Below are 6,742 nucleotides of genomic sequence, written 5' to 3'. Positions count from 1 at the left end.
AGAGGTTGTGTTAGCTGGAGCTCTGGAGTAACATTATTATTGCAATAATAGAAGGATTAGTGAAGGATTTGGTGAGTCTGGTTGGAGCTCTGAGAGCAGAGATGGATTCCCTGTGGGAGGAGGTACGACGGCTGAGACTTCGGGAGGAAACGAAGGAGGAGACCAGTGTTGACGAGACCTCATCGTGGAGAGTCGTGAAAGACAGGGGTCTTAAGAAGACCTTGACAAGGCCGCCTACAGACGGCGTAAGGACACCAAATTCATTTGCCGTGTTGGAGGACGAGTGCTGTGGTGCGCCTGCAGCGAGGAAATCAACGAGAAGCGGCGGAGCGCAGGCCCCTCAGGCTGCTCAGAAAGTTAAGGAGATACCGAAGCGAATTTTGGTTGTGGGAGATTCCCAGGTGAGGTATTTAGACAGAACGTTTTGTGCCAGAGATGGGGGAAACAGATTAAGGGTTTGCTATCCGGGAGCTGGAATTGGTGATATTGTTGGAAACATGAATGATATTATGACGGGAAATGGGAACAAACCCATTATTTGTATTAGTGCAGGGGGTAATGATGTTGGGCGAGTTAGGAGTGAGGAACTAATACAGAGATTCAGGGTTCTCTTGAATGTAGTCAGACTATTAAAGCACTCCTAAAGAAATTCTGCAATGACACCTTGAAGGACTGGGATAAACAACTTGATCTCATTATGTGCATTTTCAGAAGTCTCCCTAATGAGTCTCTAGGAGTATCTCCTTATGGGATGCTCTACGGACGGAAGTGCCGTACTCCTCTCAAAGCTTTCAAGGACTCTCTACGCAATGCCACCTTCAGTGACCCTCAGAATGTGCCTCAGTTTCTTCAAAACTTAAACACATTCTAGAGAGAGTACGTAAATTTGCTAATGACAACCTATTGAAAGCCCAGGAGAGGATGAAGACTCATTTCGACCAAAGCAGCAAATTAAGGAAACTTAAACCAGGAGACTTCGTGTTGGCATATTTTCCTATCCCAGGTTCTCCATTGCAAAACAAGTTTTCAGGACCCTACCGCATCAAGGAGTGCAGAAACAACCACAACTACGTTCTTGAGACTCCAGATAGGCGGCGGAAGACCCAGTTGTGCCACGTCAACCTCCTGAAGCAGTATCAAGGTATTCCCCCCCACTATGTTGGTATCAGTTTCCACGTTTAAAGGTCCATACCTCCACAGTGAAACCTTCCCTGCTTCTCCCGAAAGCACTAACACTGAGTCGGTGCTTTCCAACTCGGAAATCCTTGCTAATCTTCAGAACTATTTTCAGGACAATAATAGTGCACCTCTCATCAGAATCTTCAAGGAACACCAGAAGTTGTTCAACGATGATCCACAGGAGTGTAATGTGGTTCAGCATGACATCCAACTACTCCCCGACATACAGCCGATTCGTCAACCTTTTTACCGAATCAGCCCGAGTAAGAAGGACGTCATGCGTGCTGAGGTACAGTACCTCCTGGATCATGGGCTGGCTACCCCTTGTGAGTCCCCTTGGGCCTCACCCTGCATCTTAGTGCCAAAACCGCATGGTAAGGTGAGATTATGCACCGACTATCGGAAAATAAATCTTGTGACTGTCAAGGATGCGTACCCCTTACCTAGAATAGATGACATCCTTGACGCCATTGGTCATGCGCGGTACCTATCGAAGCTGGACTTACTAAAAGGATATTACCAGGTATGTTTGACAGAGCGAGCTAAGGAAATATCTGCCTTTACCACTCCTTTTGGCCTTTACAGATACGAACGCCTTCCCTTTGGACTATGTAATGCCCCGCCCACCTTTCAGCGAGCTGTCAACCGCGTCATCCAGGGCTTAGATAACACCTACGCCTACTTGGATGATATCGTTGTGGCAACCAACACCTGGAGCGAACATCTGCTCCAGCTGCAACGATTGTTTGCCAAGCTCCTGACAGCTGGCCTCACCATCATCTTGGGCAAGTCCACCTTTGCCAGAGGTAAAGTGCGTTATCTTGGACATGAGATAGGGAGTGGCAGCCTAGCTCCGTTAAACATACATACCCAAGCCGTCCAGCCTTACCCACAGCCTACCACCAGCAAGCAGCTACTGCGCTTCCTTGGTCTTGCCTCCTACTACCGTAGGTTCGTGAAGAACTTTAGTACGGTGGCGACACCATTGATCCCTTTAACCAGCCCTAAGCAGCGGTATCATTGGACTATTCAGCAAACCGTTGCTTTTGAACAACTTAAATTTCTTCTCTGTTCTAATCCTATTCTCGCCCCGCCAGATATTACGAAGCCTTTCATCCTCCATGTCGACGCCAGTGGTACCGGCATCGGGGATGTCCTGATGCAACAAAGAGGCGAGGAGATTCTGCCTGTTAGCTACTACAGCTACAAGTTAAAACCACACCAGAAGAACTACAGTACGATCGAAAAGGAGCTCCTATCCATCGTCCTGAACTTGCAGCACTTCGAACCGTACCTGCAAGGTACTCGGTTTACCACCATCTACTCGGACCACAATTCCCTACGCTTCCTGCAGCAAGTCCAATTCAACAACTTCTACGATGGGCTTTATATCTGCAGAATTTCAACCTGGAGATCTTCTACATCAAGGGTTCTGACAACATCATAGCAGACGCCCTCTCCAGAGTCTATGAGGTAGAGGCTGCTCCACCTACCACTCTACCTCCTGAAGACGTAACTTCACCTGGAACCGCAGGCTTCGGGGGAAGAGTTGTGACAATAATCTCTTTCAAGAGAGATTGAGCCTGCTCTTCCCTACTTAAAGTTACGTCAAGTTAACTGCTGCTTGCCTGTTGTCTGTGGTAAGTTAGAGGGAGGAACACGTAAAACACAAATTATGAACAATGAAACTTTAATATATTTACTTTAAACATAAACGTAAATAAAGACAAATCTCGGGAAGTTAAATTACAGTTAAGTAATAAAGAAAATTCAAAGACAATGTGAAATACAAAATACAATGTTAAAATGGTGCTGAGAATATCGGCTATGGCTGAAACCTCCCTTCGTATACGAGCTAATGAGCGAGTATGCCAGAGAGAGGTGTCATCCGTAAGAGCACAAGGAATATTCTGAAGTGGATTGCTGGTCAGGCTCAGACGTCGATTCGTGTAGAGGGCGCTGAGGTGCTGTGTGCAGGTGCTCGGCTGGCGAGTCGCCAATCAGGAGCAGGCAAGCTGGTGAAGGGCAGTTAGCTGGTTTGATGGGTGTGTGGAGTGCGGGGATCTTGGATACGTTTTGCCTCCTGGTCAAAACGTTTTGTGCTACTGGTGACGTATTGATTGATTGATGAAGATTAAGCAACCCAAAAGGTGGCACGGGCATGAATAGCCCGTAAGTGGTGGCCCTTTTGAGCCATTACCAGTATCAAGAGCTGATACTGGAGATCTGTGGAGGTGCGAATGCACCCTGCATGACGGGAGATGTCTCCTTTGTGAATGTGTTAAGATGAAGCCACCCAAAAGGTGGCACGGGCATGAATAGCTCATAAGTGGTGGCCCTTTTGAGCCATCACCAGTATCAATAGATGATACTGGAGATCTGTGGAGGTGCGACTGCACCCTGCGTGACGGAAGATGTCTTCCGTGATTTAAATAGATTGAATTGATTGATGAAGATTAAGCCACCCAAGAGGTGGCATGAATAGCCTGTAAGTGGTGGCCCTTTTGAGCCATTACCAGTATCAAGAGCTGGTACTGGAAATGTGTGGAGGCGCGACTGCACCCTGCGTGACGGGAGATGTCTCCCGGACCAAGTGGTGACCAGATGGAGGTGACGTATCTTGACTAAACTATAACTTTAGGGTTAGGGTTAGACTAAAAGGATGATTTTTTTACGTTGCAAGAAATTATATGATTATACGAAATTAAATGATTATAACGATATGTTATATCGTAGTTACAAAGTGAACATTTCAAGAGCACTGCAGTAATGTAATTAGCGCAAGTACCACCTAATTACTCACACTAGCAATTACTCGTAGAGGTAAAATGGACGGTGAAAATTATCCTTCTCTCAAATGCTGTCACATAAATAACTGCTGGAATTATTTAATCTAAATGTCACTGTAGATGGGAATAATTTGGTTAATTCTCGCTAATTACTAATTACTTGCTTTAAAAATTGGGCTCTCATTAGATTTTAGGAGTGATAAAGTCAGTACTCACCTAATTGTACTCACCTAATTGTGCTTGCGGGGGTTGAGCTCTGGCTCTTTGGTCCCGCCTCTCAACCGTCAATCAACTGGTGTACAGATTCCTGAGCCTATTGGGCTCTATCATATCTACATTTGAAACTGTGTATGGAGTCAGCCTCCACCACATCACTTCCTAATGCATTCCATTTACTAACTACTCTGACACTGAAAAAGTTCTTTCTAACGTCTCTGTGGCTCATTTGGGTACTCAGCTTCCACCTGTGTCCCCTTGTTCGCGTCCCACCAGTGTTGAATAGTTCATCCTTGTTTACCCGGTCGATTCCCCTGAGGATTTTATAGGTTGTGATCATGTCCCCCTTACTCTTCTGTCTTCCAGTGTCGTAAGGTGCATTTCCCGCAGCCTTTCCTCATAACTCATGCCTCTTAGTTCTGGGACTAGTCTAGTAGCATACCTTTGGACTTTTTCCAGCTTCGTCTTGTGCTTGACAAGGTACGGGCTCCATGCTGGGGCCGCCTACCCCAGGATTGGTCTTACATATGTGGTGTACAAGATTCTGAATGATTCCTTACACAGGTTCCTGAACGCCGTTCTGATGTTAGCCAGCCTCGCATATGCCGCAGACGTTATTCTCTTTATGTGGGCTTCAGGAGACAGGTTTGGTGTGATATCAACTTCTAGATCTTTCTCTCTGTCTGTTTCATTAAGTACTTCATCTCCTATTCTGTATCCTGTGCCTGGCCTCCTGTTTCCACTGCCTAGTTTCATTACTTTGCATTTACTCGTGTTGAACTTCAACAGCCATTTGTTGGACCATTCACTCAGTCTATCCAGGTCGTCTTGTAGCCTCCTACTATCATCCTCTGTTTCAATCCTCCTCATAATTTTTGCATCGTCGGCAAACATTGAGAGGAACGAATCTATACCCTCTGGGAGATCATTTACATATACCAGAAACAGTATAGGTCCAAGGACTCACCCCTGCGGGACTCCACTTGTGACGTCTCGCCAATCTGAGACCTCACCCCTCACACAGACTCGTTGTCTCCTGTTGCTTAGGTACTCCTCTATCCACCGGAGTACCTTCCCTCTCACTCCAGCCTGCATCTCCAACTTTCGCACTAGCCTCTTGTGTGGCACTGTATCAAAGGCTTTCTGACAATCCAAAAATATGCAGTCTGCCTACCCTTCTCTTTCTTGCCTTATTTTTGTTGCCTGGTCGTAGAATTCAAGTAACCCTGTGAGGCAGGACCTGCCATCCCTGAACCCATGTTGATGCTGTGTTACAAAGTTCCTTCGCTCCAGATGCTCCACTAGTTTTTTTCGCACAATCTTCTCCATCAGCTTGCATGGTATGCAGGTTAGGGACACTGGCCTGTAGTTCAGTGCCTCCTGTCTATCCCCTTTCTTGTATATCGGGACTACGTTAGCTGCTTTCCAAATATCTGGCAGTTCCCCTGTTGCCAGTGATTTGTTATACACTATGGAGAGTGGTAGGCACAGTTCTCTTGCTCCTTCCTTTAGAACCCAAGGGGAGATTCCATCTGGGCCTATAGCCTTCGTCACGTCCAACTCTAGTAAACACTTCCTTACTTCCCCACTGGTAATTTCAAACTCTTCCAGTGGTTCCTGGTTAGCTATTCCCTCACTTACCTCTGGTATTTCTCCTTGCTCTAAGGTGAAGACCTCCTGGAATTTCTTATTCAATTCCTCACACACTTCCTTGTCATTTGTAGTGAATCCTTCCGCCCCTATCCTTAATCTCATAACCTGTTCCTTTACTGTTGTTTTTCTCCTAATGTGGCTATGCAACAATTTAGGCTGAGTCTTTGCCTTGCTTGCGATGTCATTTTCGTATTGTCTTTCTGCCTCTCTTCTCATCCTGACATATTCATTCCTGGCATTCTGGTATCTTTCTCTGCTCTCCAGTGTCCTGTTATTCCTATAGTTTCTCCATGCCCATTTATTTGCTGCTTAGCTAGCCTACATCTCTGATTAAACCATGGGTTTCTCATCTTCATTTCTCTGTTTTCCTTTTGGACTGGGACAAACTTGTTTGCTGCGTCCTTGCACTTCTGCGTGATGTAATCCATCATATCTTGGGCCGTCTTTCCCCTGAGCTCTGTTTCCCATGCTATATCTGTTAGGAATTTTCTTATCCCCTCATAGTTTCCCTTTCGGTATGCTAACCTTTTGGTTTCGGTATCCCCTCCTCGAGTTCAATAACCCTTCTTCAATCAAGTACTCAAACACCAGTACACTGTGGTCGCTCATTCCTACTGGGTCCTCAAAACCGATTTCTCTTATGTCGGAGTCGTTCAGAGTGAAGACTAGGTCGAGTCTCGCTGGTTCGTCATTGCCTCTCATCCTTGTGGGTTCTCCGACATGCTGGGTTAAAAAGTTGCTTGTCACCACCTCCAATAGTTTGGCTCTCCACGTATTCTCGCCTCCATGTGGTTCCTTGTTCTCCCAGTCAATCTTTCCATGATTGAAGTCGCCCATGATGAGCAGGTGGGATCTATTTCTACAGGCAGCAGAGGCTGCCCTCTCAATTATAGTGTTAACTGTCT

The sequence above is a fragment of the Procambarus clarkii genome, chromosome 33 (genome assembly GCF_040958095.1).
Source record: "Procambarus clarkii isolate CNS0578487 chromosome 33, FALCON_Pclarkii_2.0, whole genome shotgun sequence".
Taxonomy (NCBI): domain Eukaryota; kingdom Metazoa; phylum Arthropoda; class Malacostraca; order Decapoda; family Cambaridae; genus Procambarus; species Procambarus clarkii.
The sequence above is the reverse complement of the archived record's forward strand: the minus strand, read 5'-3'. Positions refer to the sequence as shown.